Raw genomic sequence first — 16,366 nt, forward strand, 5'->3', positions numbered from 1 at the left:
AATACGCTGCAGATATCCAACGTAGAGAGCTGTGAAGGCCCTTCAGGAACTCTGAAAAGCGGTGGCAAAAGCGACTCTGGTTAAGATGCAGCAGGTCGTTATGCATGATAGATACCAAAATAGGTAAAAGAAAAAAAATTCAATGTAAATTTAAATCTTGTAGCAGTTGTATAGTATTATTTGAAGTGATTCCACATACTGTATACGAGTTGATTGTGTTTGTAAGTACAGAAGATATTGGGTGGTGTGAATAAAAATGATTCTAAGCAAGTGAGCGTGTGCTCGCTGAGTGCCTGAGTGTCTACCTACTGATGAGCTTCCACTCTGCATTTGTGGTGAATAAAAATGTAGAGCGGAAACACAGCGTAAACTCGATTGTCTGGGGCAGCCACTCGGTGTCACTGATCAAGGTCGTGCACGTGCCATGTATATAATACTTTGATGACTTCCGGATAGTTCAATGCTAAACATGCCAGAAGACAATGTGGAATTCCAGTCCGCTTTTATCTCCATTTTAAAGGAGCATACAATTCTGTTTTCAAAGTCACAGCTACTGGATAAGGAGCACAAGAACACAAGTGCAATAAATGCAGTTCAGTGTGAACTACTTTCTAAATTTAACTGAAACATTTCTGTCCAACAACTGTTGGTAAAAAATGACAAAACATGAAAACAAGACTGAAATATAAAGTAGAATTAAAGCGTATGGGAAACAAATGCATATCGCTAAAATAATGGGAGAAGCGGCTGATGAATCAGATGCAGGGGGAGAATAACCCTACCATCGGCCATCTGAAAGATAGAAACCCATAGCCTAAATATTACGACATTAATAAATTGAGGAAAATGATATAACGTAAATAACAAAAGTTAATTATGATGCAAATAATATCTTGACAATTGAATGTAATTTTTAAGGAGCAAGATCTGCAGGACCGGACGAGTTGGCCGCGCATTTAAGAGCACGTAGCTGTGAGCTTGTATCCGGGAGATAGTAGGTTTGATCCCCACTGTCGGCAGCCCTGAAGGTGGTTCTGCATGGTTTCCCATTTGCGCACTAAGCAAATGCTGGGGTTGTACCTTAAGGCCACGGCCGCTTCTTTCCTATTCCTAAACCATTCCTATCCCATCGTCGCCATAAGATCTATCTGTGCCGGCGAGACGTAAAGCAAGTTGTAAGATCTGCATAAGTTGGCATCCCTTCAACTTCCAACAGAGGCGTCATACCTCTGCAAACATCGGAGTTCCTCCAGATTTGGGAATCGTGGACAGTCAGCCATGATATATCTACACTGGTTGAATTCTTCCTTTCCATTGCAAGTGGCCTGTACATTAATGCTAGGGACACCTTTTACCTAAATGTAGTCATTCCCATGAACATGTGGATTTTGAATTTGAACATGAGTACAGTCTACAGTTCCGACAGCATAAGGGAAGCTAAAACATTCTTGCCACTTAGCCTGTGCTTCCTACATCTAAGGAACATTTGTTGGAATTTTTTTCTAATAATCTGCTTTCATTTCTGTTCATGTCAAAACCTGCAAAAATGTTTTTGACACAGTGCACCAAGATGTTTTCACCAACTCCACTCTGAAACCCAGGGTCACCAACATAACGCAAGAAGATTTACATGTTTTCTTCATTTGTTAGTGCGCCACCTCTTGTTTCTTTGGAGTGCCCAAGGAAATGCTCCGTTAACCATTCAGCATGTTCCTTGAAAATCCACAGCCCGTTTCCAGTCATCTGACCGGGTCAAGAATGGAATTAATGAAGCCTCCACCTAGCAGCGAGGATAGGAATCGTGCCTGCTGCCGAAGCCTGTCTCACTCCTGTGGAGCAATGATTAATGACTGACAGATGAAATTAAATGCTATTTGAGAGTGTTGCTGGAATGAAAGATGACAGGAAAAACTGGAGTACCCGGAGAAAAACCTGACCTGCCTCCGCTTTGTCCAGCACAAATCTCACATGAAGTGACTGAGATTTGAACCACGGAACCCAAAGGTGAAAGGCCGACGTGCTGCTTCCTGAGCCACGGAGACTCTTCAGCATGCTCCTTACTGGACCTTTATAACTCTCTGTAATCAAGTTGAGATGATTCTCTGCGAAGTTTTTATAATTTTCTTTTCCGAATAACCACCACCATAACCTCTGCTATGCCACTGAACTTGACTCTTATAATTTGGAGTCACCTACTGAATTAGCTCAAGGAAACATAACCAGGTGCTTACCGAAAAGAGTGCCTGCTTTATCTTTATTCACCAGAAATCTGGAGCAGCCACTCTGCTACTCGAGCGACTGGAGTGTGTGCTCAAGGTCAGAGGTCTGCTGTGAGTGACTGCTACCGACAGGCGGTTTTTATTCACCTCATTGCGAGTGCCTGCTCTAAATTCGCGAGTAAAGAGTGCGTGCTCATTTTTATTCACACCGCCTATTATGAGTACAATTTTGTAAATAATATAAACTTATTAAGGATGAGCTGTTTGTTTAATAGTAAAATTGTTAGTGTAAATGGTATATTACTGTATTTTAGGAAAATGCCTTCTTTTCTTTTTAATTTTACTGGGCGAGTTGGCCGTGCGGTGGGGGGCGCGCAGCTGTGAGCTTGCATCCGGGAAGTAGTGGTTTTGAACCCCACTGTCGGCAGTCCTGAAGGTGGTTTTCCATGGTTTCCCATTTTCACACCAGGCAAATGCTGGGGCTGTACCTTAATTGAGGCCACGGCCGTTTCCTTTCCACTCCTAGACCTTTCCTATCCCATCGTCGCCATAAGACGTATCCGTGTTGGTGCGACGTAAAGCAACTTGTATATATAATCTTTTTAATTTAAAATTTGGTGTTTGATATGTATTTTTGTGTATCATTTGCCTCCGAGGTAGACACCTCATTTGCAAATAAAGTGATTTTATTTTATTTTATTTTATTTATTTTGATTTGATTTGATTTGATTTGATTTGATTTGATTTGATTTCATTTGATTTGACTTGACTTGATTTAATTTGACCCATTAATGAGTACAATAATGCTGTCCAAGACCTCAACTGATCATTGATTCCAGTGAAATAAGAGGTATGTTACAAACACAGGGAAATCAAAAATGGTGCCACTTACGAACTCATAGCAGAGATGTAGTCCTATATGATGAATATCCATCACCTAACAGATGGCTGAAATCTGCAGAATACAAGACACCATCTGATCAAGAGAAAGATATTGTTAACGCCGGCTGAGAACAAGTGTTTGAGAAAGTCCACTGTGTTACAGAAAATCGAAGTACACGCAGAACTGGTATCATAGCGATCTACAGGAAAACCAGATCGGGATTTATTATTGATCCATCTTCTGGTTTGTATCTGACAAAGATCAGCCAATGGCAGTCTGTCAAAAGAAGGAGGATATCTACCAGCCAACTACAAACTACTTTGAGACCCTCTATGGTCTCAACTATTTCACAGTTACAGGGCTGCTAGTAGGGTGTCGAAGTACCGTTCCAAAAATTTTCTCTGTTTGTTGCACAAGTTTTGGTCTGAAGAAACAGCAAGGTTATAAGGTTGCCTTATTGTCCCTGAAATGCTCCATTCGTATTTTACGAAATCTCTTATACAATCCTTTTTAATTTAAATTGTTTGTGGATCAATCTTGATATGAATATCAGATTTACTGCCATTGTTTTCATTTATTTATGCCTTTATAAGTGGTGAAGTTAAGGCTCTTGGCCCTCTTACACTTAACCACATTTTATGTTAACCTTTTCCGGTCCAACGTCAAGGTGACCACGACATCGTGGAACTGGTCCATCGTCGAGGTCACCTCGACATTATGTTTCATTCTATTTAAGAAGTTATTTATTGATGTTCTTTGACCTGATTGAGGTCGATCGATATCCCTGAAGTTTCTAGAGGAAATGTTTGTGCACCAAGAAAGCCATTCTGTTATCTTCACGGAAATAATACGATATATATGTAGCCATGTATCGTCATGGTTACCCACGGCCTGTCGGCTGTGTTTTGTTTACATTGAGTAGTTCTGCACACGTGTTGTACAAGGTGTGTTCATCTGTGAATGCGAATTGTCTCAGTTGAATTTGCGATATAAAAGCGGCAAATATGAATGATGAAGAAATACATATGCACGTTTATTTAGAGAACAGTGGCGATGATTATTTCTTTGAATTAGATTATGAGTTTAGAGAACTTTCAAGTGAAGATGAAGGTGTAGTGAACACCAATATTGCACGTGAAACTTCAGCGACTGTACCAGTGCGTAAAAAACCATGAAATGATCCCAGACCATCATGAGCTGTTTCTGAAGATTCAGAAGAGGAAATTCAAGTGACTGCTACAAAAGTAAGAAGATGCACGAAGGTAATGGACCGGGTGGAGGAGGGGATACGGCACACGGCAATGATGGCGCTTCTCAGGTCAGTGTTGATAAATGAGTTACAGTGATGCTGAAAATACTTCCGCACATACAAATGGGAATACAAACGACATTAGTGTTTACCAGAATGTAACATTTCATGATAGTGAGCCTCCTAGACTAAGTTATTCGTCAGGTCAAGAAACTAGAGGACCTCAGGTTCCTCCTAGCTGCATCACTCCACTTCAGTTTTTATGTTATTTTTCACTCCTGCACTGATGACTTTTGCGTAAAGCTGTAAGTAACTTACTAGACTCGTGTTTATAGAACATCATAATTGTAATAATATAATTATGTTTACTAATAAAAGTTCTGAGTTTAATATGACTAGGTAAAAATGTGCAAAATTAATTTGGACCAGACTGTTGGAACATGTGACAGAAAATTGGACTGCAAAGCGTTAAAGATTAAATTGTCTTTTCTTAAATGAATAAGATTATTATTATTATTATTATTATTATTATTATTATTATTATTATTATTAATAATAATATTAATATATCATCATTTATTTTCCTTAAATTTTAGATGCACAATTTAGGGGTGGTAGATGGATAAAGGGTAAGCCCACAGAAGTGCCTCCATCCCCACATATGTTTACGTAAACTCTACTGAATATATACATACATGTAGACAATTTTAAATTTACATATTTACGCTCCAAACACTGTGCTCTTAGAATAATAATTATCTTGATTTATTCCGTACTTATTAGAGTAAGAAGGCCCAGTCAGTTATACCCTCCCTCATACCTCTGTATACACACTCGTTCACAATCCCTCCCACACACGGATGCATACACATTCGCCCACATTCAACTGTATTTGCACACATCTTTCTCGTGATTGTAATTTATACAAGTTATATACATCACATATGGATTTCTATTTCTATTTACATTTTCTTTACTGCGCTGAGGAAGCGAGGAAGAGGAAGCAGTTTTACCTCAGATGGTAAAAGATTCCAGATATGAGCAGACCTCCGTAAAATCAGTTTAAATATGAGGTTGTTCTGGCGAGGGGAGGGACAAAAGTAACTCCTTGGCCTCTCTTAACAGAGCAGAAATTAAGCTGCATGCGGTGGAAATGTATTGTCTGCCAGGGATTTCTTAAAAAGCATTACGTCTATTTGTTTACATAACGAGTTCACTGGAGGCAATGACCTGGCTGTGTTTAAAGGGATGTGTTCGTTAATTAAACATTCTGCTCATTGCTGGACTCCCTCTAGTTTCCTCATATTTTCCATTGTCGTTGGGGGCCAGGAAGGAAGACCATACAGGAATATGGGCCGCACCAGGGGCTGTACATAGGGCTGTACTTTTTCCTCCTGAGAGAGATCTACGGACAAAATCTAGCGCTCCGTATGCCTTACACCTCACTTCCTCCACGTGCTTATTCCATTTTAGATTGTCTGTAATGTGAATACCGAGCAATTTGTTGGAGTTAGAGGTCGGTAGTTGGATTCCACCTAGAGTAGGCTGGTTCTGGAGTGGTTGTCTAGCTCTGCTTAGTCTTATATATTTACATTTTTTAATACGAAGGGCGTACTATATTGTTTCACACTTTATTTTTTGTACGCCCGGGTAGGGTTCACATTTCACTTTTGAAGGTGGTGACATTTAACTAGTGTCTTGTTCCACCGTTTGGTAGCAGCACACACACAGGGGCCAACGAATGCACTCGCATAGCCATTTAATTGCACTGTCAGTGTAGGAGCAGACAACATGCAAAGCAACCGTCGGGGACAGCTCTGTACGACTTGGTTCCTATGGAAAGAAGGCGTGACCACTGCAGAAATTCATCGGCGCTTGGTAGCAGTCTGTGGAGAACATGTGCCGTCACGGAGAACAGTTTACAACTGGGTGGAAGGCTGGAAAACAGGGCACACATTGGTGGACAAGGGAACCAGTTCTGGAAGTAATGTGACTGTGTCAACACCAGCCAACATTACCCGAGTCGAACAGGCCATCCAAGAAAACAAATGCACCGCATTTACGGAAATGAAGGCAGCCACGAGAATTAGCCGAAACACCCTGCAGCGGATCGTGCACGGCCACTTACAGTTGGGGAAATTGTCATCCACGTGGATGCCTAGACTCTTGTCTGCAGACTAAAAGCAGAGACGTGTGGATGTGTGCAGAGAACTTTTGCTACGCCATGATCAAGATCAAGCCGACTTCATGGCTAGGCTTGTGACTGGTGATGAGCCACAGTTCCATTACCATGAGCCCTGTTTTCCAACCTTGCACCCAGTTGTAAACCGTTTTCCATGACGGCGCATGTTCTCCACAGACTGCCACCAAGCGCCGTGAATTTCTGCAGTGGTCATGCCTTCTTTCCATAGGAACCAAATCGTATAGCGCTGTTCCTAACGGTTGCTTTCCATGCTGACAGTGTTGTTATGAAATGGCTATGATGAGTGCATTTGTTGGCCCCTCTGCGTGTGCTGCTACCAAACGGTGGAACAAGACACTAGTTACACATCACCACCTTCAAAACTGAAATGTGAACCATACCCAGACGTACAAAAAATAAAGTGTAAAACAATACAGTACGCCCCTCGTATTTATATACATTTTTATTTACCTCACACCACAGAGCTATACTATTCATATCCGATTGGAATTGTACAATATCATCGTTTATCATGGCTCTGTAAATGACTGTGTCATCGGCATGCTGCGCCATGGTCGAATTTACACAATCCGGTAAGTCGAGACCTTGAATCTTGTACAGGAGGGGCCCTATCATACTGCCTTGAATTACTCCAGAAGTAATTGTGGTTTGATCTGATTCAGCTCCTCCGTACACAACACATTGCGTTCGACCCACCAAAAATGACCTCAGCCGTGCCAGCAGTTTACCCTGGATTCCGTAGTTAAGTTTTAATAGACGTCTTTCATTTGACACCTGGTCAAAAGCTTTGCTTCAGTCCAGAGTCACACAGTCTATTTGTGAGACATCCGTCTGCTCCAAAGAGAACTGCATCATCAATGACTTTCGTTAAAAGTGCTGTGCAGGATTTTCCCGGAATGAAGCTGTGCTGGTTTGAGTTCAACAGGTTTCTCTCCTTGAGAAAATCCAGCATACATTTAATAACTAGACATTCCATACATTTAAAGCTCCCCTGATGTTATCGAAACTGGGCAGTAATCATGTAAGTTTTCCTTGCCTCCATCTTTGAAAACCGGGACTACGTTTGCTTCTTTCCACTCCACAGGCATAGATCAGGTATTCATGGAATAGTTGAAGAGAACGCAAAGAGAGGGCTCCAAGGCAGCTGCACAGTTCCTGAGAATTCTTGTTGGCACTCAGTCTGGCCTGGTCGCAGCATGTGATCTTATTTTCAGAAGGCTCTCCTTTACTACGTTTGTTGAGAAATACACTTTGGTTAGAGGGAAGGGAAGGGTAGATGTTGTCCTTGAAGAGAACATGTTCTCTTCCTCAGTAGGGGCAGGGAAGTTATTTCTAAATTTCCTGTTGAAGGTGTTTGCAATTTCTTGTGGTGTGGAGACTGCTGTACCGTTATGCTTAAATACAGATCTAGCTCTGTTGCAACCTTTACTTCCGAGAAAAGCTCACAGTTCCTTGGAGTTGGTGTTAAGACACTGAAGAGAAGAATTGTAGGCATCTCTGATAGATTGTTTAACCTTGTTCCTAACCAGCCTGTATTTCTCCCTCTCACAATCGGTTGGGTTTCTTTTCCATTTCTCGTACAGGTGGTCCCTTCTTAAAACCTCTTGTACTATCTCCTCTGTAATCTATGGAGATTTCCGTCTGCTGGTTATATTTACTATTAGTGTGGTTGCTTCTATGCATTGGAAGAAAATTTTCTTCCAGTCTTGCCATATCTTGTTTATGTCTGTACTGCCGGTGAAATCTGAAGTGAGAACAGGGAGGCGGTTTGATAGTAATGTGTATATATCATTCCAGTTTGTTCGGGAAATATTATAAGCTGTTCTTGTATGGAGTCTGGGGGATGGTTTCATATGGGTCAGTTTTGCGAAAATTGCCTGATGGTCACAGAATCCAGGAATAATATTAAGGGAACGGACGGCGGTGTTATTGATAATGATTGCAATGGGGGAGAGCTACATTTACAATCTGATGTGAAATAGCTAAATTTGTGTATAAATACAGACTGAAGACTTGTATGGTATGGTTTCTCGTAACCTTAACCCATAAATTGGGTAGCAATTAATTAATTAATTAAATAAAGCAGTAAATAAATGCTTTTGTTTGCAGTGAAGTGAGAACAGTGCAGTGGTATGAAACTCCTATAGGTCCTTCGCTTCCGCCAGCCATTTTTGGATTGACTGCTTCAGACCTGCGACTGCCACATGTGCTACTGTACCATACAGGACCACGTGTGACAGATGCTATTGGCGGAAACTCATTCCAGAATTCTCTATATTTTAAAACTGTGTTTCAAAATTGACTTTAAAAAAATTATTTACTTTTCTTTGAAAGTCGGTTTGAGTGAACATATTTTGTCTGTCATTTGGTTTGGAGATTGAAGATACAGGATTGAAGCTATATATTTGAGGTGAGATCTCTTATTCTGTTCTTGTTTTTATGCAGTATTACTCGTTTGGCATTTTATTGTGTGTGTGTGCTGTTTATTTCTATGAGGCATTATTTATTTATTTATTTATTTATTTATTTATTTATTTATTTATTTATTGTCATAGTTGCATTTGAGGAACTTTTTTCTTCAGCATATTTTGCCCTATTATGGGTTATACTTTGACAAATTTCATCAGTGTTAGGTAATGCAGGGTAATTTTTCCTTCATGGGACCACTCCACGTATAACGGCTGATTGGTTCTAGCTGGTGACCGCGAAGAACGGGAGTCAGAGAAAGTCTGCTGCTGCAATTGTCGTGCAAGTTTCTTCTACTACTACTACTACTACTACTACTACTACTACTAATAATAATAATAATAATAATAATAATAATAATGTAGCTTATAAACACTTAAAAGTAAATTTACTCGCTCTTTTCAGCAACTTTATAACCGTTTGATCAGAGGAATAGGAAATGCTGAGAACGACGTCCAAGTGATTTTGTAAGGGAATGTTCCAGAGCATGTTCGATGTTATCAACTGTTTCTTCTGTGAGTAATGTACATGGCTGTATATGATTTTTATCGTGAATCAGCCGACAATGCTTCCACTTTACTGATAGTTTGGACATCTTGGAACACTGGAAACAACACTTCTCCACTCTTTTAAACTGCAACACTGCCACAGCTGAGGACTTCCCCGAGATATTCCACAACAGACCCCACAGCCATGGATGGCAATGCCAACGCCGTACCGTGAATTTTTTTTATGCTCTTTAAAAATTAAAACCCAGAAAGGCACCTGAACTTGACAACATTCCAATGGAGCTGATTCAAGGGGGAGGCCTCTCCTTAAAGACAAGACTCTTCCCACTAATCCTTTCAATCTGAGAAACTCAGCGAGTCCCTGGTGACCTGAAGAATGCTGCTATCATCGTCATCATATTCAAGAAAGGTGATCGTAGCTTATGTGGCAACTATCGCAGTATATCCCTGCTGTCCATAGCTGGAAAACTAGCCATCTCCAGGTTGTCTCTGAGAAGTTTCTTTGAGCCTGAAGAGGCACAATTTACATTAGCTTCTGTGCACGGCAACTCCAAGAAAAATACAGAGAACAGTCGCGTCCTCTCTACTTAGTGTTTTAGGATCTGGAAAAGGCCTTTTGTTTCTGTCCCGAGGCCTGATATGTGGGCAGTGTTGAGATGCTTCTTGGACCTAGTTCAAGCACTCCATTTTGGTATATCTGGTCAGGTTCTCCATCAGGAAAACATCTGCGATGCTTTTCCTATCTCACATGGACTCGACACGCTTTGTTTTTTGCGTGGCCGCTGTGCTTTGTGATTCATCTGGCATTGATTTGTGGTATCATCTGGATGAAAGTTTCTTCAACTTGATGACTTCATTCACCTTGCTTAATTCATGTGACCAGAATAATTGAAGTGCAGTATGCTGATGATACCTAATGACCTGCTCTTACTGCTGAAGACTTGCTGCAGTCAATCAATAGTTTCAAGAGCACATATGATTGTTTTGGCCTCACCATCAGTGCACATAAAACAACCTGCCCCAGGGTCTAGCCTTGAAGAGTTCAATGTCAGTGTCTCTGTCTCAGACGTCATTCTTGAATAGGTAGATAACTTCTCATATCTTTGGAGCATCTTGTCTAAACGATGCACCTCAGACAAGTTTGCGGAAAACAGACTCTGTGCTGCTCATTTGGCATTTGGTCTGGCTATCCAATCGGGTCTTTAAAAATAAGGACCTAAAAGTTCTTACCAAACTCAAGGTGTATAAAGCAGTCATCACATCATTACTCTATGGGTGTGAAACCTGGAGCCTGTACCATCGTGACATCAAGAAACGTGAACGTTTTGATCAGCAGATACTTCATTCGGTCTTAAATATCAAATGGGAGAACCATGTCTGCAATCTTGCAGTTCGCGAGAAAGCATACATGAACGGTGTAAAAGCCTCTATCATTGGCCATCAGCTTTGGTAGACTGGGCATGTGTGCTGTATGAGTGACACCAAGCTTCCTCGCCCATTTCTTTTTGGGGAACTTTCCTCAGGCATACGACACCGTAGTGCCCCTCTGAAGCATTATAAAGACCAACTTAAACAACCCGTGGAGGTCACTAACATCAACCTTCCAGCCTGTCCGCCTCTGTAGCGTAACGGTTAGTGTGATTAGCTGCCGTCCTCGGGGGCCCGGGTTCGATTCCCGGTACTGCCAGAAATTTAAGAATGGCAGGAGGGCTGGTATGTGATTGAAATGGTACATGCAGCTCACCTCCAATGGGGGTGTGCCTGAAAAGAGCTGCATCACCTCGGGATGAGGACACGAGTTTACTTTTTTACCTTCCAGCCTGGGACATACTTGCCAAGGATCGCTCGCTTTGGCACCAAACCACCTCTACTGCTGTTGAACTGTTTGATCAAGAGCGTCACAGGCATGAAGAAGTTAAAGGAGAGTTACGCATATCCCGTCAGATGCAGCCGCTAGAATTGGCCTGTTTAGTCATAAAAATACAAATACAAACAGCACTGAGTGCTACTCGATTGTAAGCAAGAGAATTTGTATACTCAGAAATAAGTAGCAACCGATGATGACAACTTCCAGTTCCCCAAAATTTATTTACATATCTTGGAATCAAACTTTGACTTGGAAGTTTAATATCAGGGTATCTCTCGTGAGACTATCTCCATACAACATGAGCTGATTCTGTATGCACATGTGGATTGTAAAGAAATACTCCTTGGGGAATAGAATTCCTACATTGAGCCATATTAACTTATATAATACACTGTATTACTCCTAATGAATATATGATACACTATCCCCGACTGAACACTTATTAACACATAAGAAGAAGAACATGTGTACATTCGTAGAGTTAAACTTACCGGGCGAGTTGGCCATGCGGTTAGAGTCGCGCAGCTGTGTGCTTGCATCTGGGAGATAGTGGATTTGAATCCCACTGTCGGCAGCCCTGAAGATGGTTTTTCGTGGTTTCCCATTTTCACACCAGGCAAATGCTGGGGCTGTACCTTAACTAAGGCCACAGCCGCTTCCTTCCCACTCGTAGGCCTTCCCTATCCCACCGTCGCCATAAGACCCATCTGTGTCGGTGCAACGTTAAGCAAATAGCAAAAAAAAAAAAAAAAAATAAACAAAAAAAAAATAAAATTAAGTTAAACTTATACTGACCTCCTCCTTTCCAGTTCCCCTACCAGCTTTCAAGCATGGGAATGAGATACGTAAGATAACAGAGCTTAGCCAACTGCACATGGAGTGGTCCTGAAAGGATAAATCATCTGGTGTTAATGGTTAAATGTGTTGTACTTTTATCCTTCCAGTAGATTCCTTAAGGCAATTGATTTAGACTTATTTTCTGTCTGACTATTAATTCTGTGTCCTTTTTGAAGTAATAGATTAGCAGTGAGATAGGAAACTGATGACTACTCTGGTGTTTAGTTTCTTTTTGTTCCTCAGGACCTAAGACGAAACGATGGTTAATAGAGCAAACGCCTAAAAAGCCTTACATCTGATATGTTTTTGACATTTTTGACATGCTCTATTGGTGAAAAATATCTAATTCCCTCCATGGGAATTTAGAATTTTCCATGCAAGATCAGTCTCCGATGCCTCGCTCCCCGAAATACGTGTGACGTTTTATCTCATTTCTTTCAAGTTTTGTAAATGGAACACTGTGCCAGATGCTTACATTATAATGTGCTTTAGATTTCCGTTGTACTCATGCGAGGTTTGGGCTTCACTTGATAGCCTTGGCAGCCCTCACTATACGCCACTGCCATTTATTGATGATTTTACATTACTTACAAGTTTATAAAATAAAACTTCAATAGCATTGGATTGTCACGATTGATTGGGTAAAAGTTTTCATTCTGTACCTGGACAGGCGCTTTCATATGACTGTGTGTCTACGAGGGCTATTTTTTTTTCAAGGTCCGATTGGTCACGAAATGAAACAGCAGTACAAATTTGACACTTTTCTATTAGTAGCACTTACTGATACATCACAGCTATTTTTCAACATAGTCGCCTCGCAGATTGAGACATTTGTCGTAGCGTGGTACCAACTTGTCAATGCCCTCTTGATAGAACATCGACGCCTGCGCCTGTAACCATCCTTGTACGCCGGTCTGCAGCGCCTCGTCAGTGTCAAAACGCTGTCCTCCTAGCCAGCGTTTCATGTGAGCAAAGAGGTGAAAATCTGATGGAGCCAGGTCCGGACTGTATGCTGGGTGATCGAAAACGTCCCACTGGAAACACTGCAGGAGGTTCGTGGTGGCAGCTGCAGTGTGCGGCCGAGCATTGTCATGGAGGAGGACAATGCCTGATGACAACATCCCTCTCCGCTTATTCTGAATTGCCCGTCGTAGACGTTGAATAGTCGCACAGTATGCGGCTGCAGTGATGGCAGAACCACGTTCCATGAATTCCACCAACAGAACTCCTTTCCGGTCCCAGAACACAGTAGCCATACACTTTCTGTTGGAGAATGTTCGCTTGAATTTCTTTGGCTTACTCGGGGAGTGCGAATGCATCCACTGTTTGGATTGCTCTTTTGTTTCTTCTGTTTCAAAATGAACCCATGTCTCGTCCCCTATGACAATTTTGTTCAAAAAATCCGGTCTTTCATCATGGTAGCGCTGGAGAAACGCTAAAGCGGCGCCCATTCGCTGTGTTTTGTGACGGTCAGACAGCATCTTCGGAACCCATCTCGCACAAAGTTTGCGGTACTGAAGTGTCTCACTCACAATTGTGTAGAGAGCTGACCTGGAAATTTCAGGAAACGAAGCACTCAACACAGAAATTGTGAACTGACGATTTTCTCGAATTGCCTGATCCACACGCTGAACAAGATCATCGGTTGACACACGCTTCCTTCCCTGGCTGCCTGCATCATGGACGTCTGTACGCCCTGCTGTAAAGTTCCTGCACCATTGTCGCACTTTGCTGTCGCTCATGCACGTTTCACCATACACACGACTTATTCGGCGATGAATTTTGGCTGCATTGCACCCCTCAGCCTGAAGAAATCGAATTACACCGCGCACTTCACACTTGGCGGGCGAAGCGATCGTTGTAGCCATGTTTACGAGCGCGCTGCACGTTCACTACTGACGGGACTGAGGTGAGGCGCATAATGGTCATTTCAGAGACGTTGCGCAACACATCTGCGCAGCGGTTCATCATATATTCGCGGGCGTTTGACTGTCGCGACCGATCGGACCTTGAAAAAAAATAGCCCTCGTATATAACAGATAACACGTTGATATTGCAAATGTACTAGTGGTATTAATGTGCCAGGCAGAAAATTATGATTTCATGGACCATAAACATGGCAGTTGTTAATGCTAGCTGAATAAAAGCAGGTTAACTATATTTTGAAGATTTTTTTATCCAGTGATACTTGGTAGGCCATGGCCTCTGGGGCTGTTGTGCCAGTGGGCTTGGTTTGGTTTGTTAATTTTATTACTTGTACATTTAAAGAATACCATCCTTTTCTGTTAATATAAATTTGTGCGTCTTCCCCTCCAGGATTTTTAATCCAAATGTGCGTTCCATCAACGGTCCCACTGACCTAGAACAAAATTATGATGAAGATTATGATTGACGGGTTGAAACCCAGTGCCAGCACATAGCCTACTCCTGTCAGATAATATGAAGGGCTCTGCTCAACCCTCAACGTCCCCATCCGATGGACGAATCACCATCGTCGTCATCATGTGCCCTCACTCCACATGAGCAGTGCGGAGAGGTTTGGAATTCAATCCAGGCTTTTGGCATGCAGTCCATCGTGCCAGCCAACATTCTGATAACGATTACTACAACCACAGTATCCCCTGCCTCTAGTAAAAGGCGACTAAAAAGGGTGACCAAGGGATGATTGGGATGATTGAATTATTGTTGTTGTTGTTTGAGTAATCAGTCCACAGACTGGTTTGATGCAGCTCTCCATGTCACCCTATCATGTGCTAACCTTTTCATTTCTATGTAACTACTGCATCCTACATCTGCTCTAATCTGCTTGTCATGTTCAAACCTTGGTCTACCCCTACTGTTCTTACCACCTACACTTCCTTCAAAAACCAACTGCACAAGTCCTGGGTGTCTTAAGATGTGTCCTATCATTCTATCTCTTCTTCTTGTCAAATTTAGCCAAATTGATCTCCTCTCACCAATTTGATTCAGTATCTCTTCATTCGTGATTTGATCTATCCATCTCACCTTCAGCATTCTTCTGTAACACCACTTTTCAAAAGCTTCTATTATCTTTCTTTCTGAGCTAGTTATCGTCCATGTTACACTTCCATACAATGCCACGCTCCACACGAAAGTCTTCAAAAAAATCTTTCTAATTCCTATCACCTGCCTTCATTCGACTGCACTCCATTACTTTTGTTTTGGACTTATTTATTTTCATCTTGTACTCCTTACGCAAGACTTCGTCCATACCTTTCAGCAGCTTCTCGAGATCTTCTGCAGTCTCAGATAAAATATCAATATCATCGGCAAATCTGAAAGTTTTGATTTCCTCTCCTTGGATTGTGATTTCCTTTTCAAATTCCCCTTTGATTTCCTTTACTGCCTGTTCTATGTAAACATTGAAGAGGAGGGGGGACACACTGTAGCCTTGCCTCACTCCTTTCTGGATTGCTGCTTCTTTTTCAAAGCCCTCGTTTCTTATCACTGCAGACTGATTTTTATACAAATTGTAGATAATTCTTCGTTCTCGGTATCTGATCCCAATCACCTTCAGAATCGTAAATAGCTTGGTCCAATAAACATTATCAAATGCCTTTTCTAGATCTACGAATGCCATGTACGTGGGCTTGTCCTTCTTGATTCGATCCTCTAAGATCAGACGTAAAGTCAGGATTGCTTCACGTGTTCTTACATTTCTTCTGAAGCCAAATTGATCTTCTCCCAACTCAGCTTCAACTTGTTTTCCCATTCTTCTGTAAATAATACGTGTTAAAATTTTGCAGGCATGAGATACTAAACTAATGGTGCGGTAGTTTTCACACCTGTCAGCACCGGCTTTCTTGGGAATAGGTATAACAACATCCTGCCGAAAATCGGATGGGACTTCTCCTGTCTCATACATTTTACACACTAAATGGAATAACCTTGCCATGCTGCTTTCTCCTAAGGGCCGGTTCTACCATCTGCCGGTAAAGTGGCTGGCAGCTACGCATGAGGTAAACTACCCGGGGGTGTTAATCAGCTGGTAATTTGGTTTGCGTGCGACCACGCCCGCGTAAGTGCCAGGTAACTACCTGGAACATTGCACCACAATACGTATATTGGCTAGACTGATTTTGGTCTTCGATTACCGTGCACTCTATCGTTAG

General features: G+C 41.8%; 1 protein-coding gene across 3 annotated transcripts in view; it reads left to right on the forward strand.

The window, feature by feature from the left end:
• LOC136862705 (coiled-coil domain-containing protein 77) overlaps positions 1-16,366 on the forward strand; it is a 216,034-nt gene that overhangs the window by 59,361 nt on the left and 140,307 nt on the right. The window lies entirely within an intron of this gene.

The sequence above is a fragment of the Anabrus simplex genome, chromosome 2, assembly GCF_040414725.1.
Source record: "Anabrus simplex isolate iqAnaSimp1 chromosome 2, ASM4041472v1, whole genome shotgun sequence".
NCBI lineage: Eukaryota > Metazoa > Arthropoda > Insecta > Orthoptera > Tettigoniidae > Anabrus > Anabrus simplex.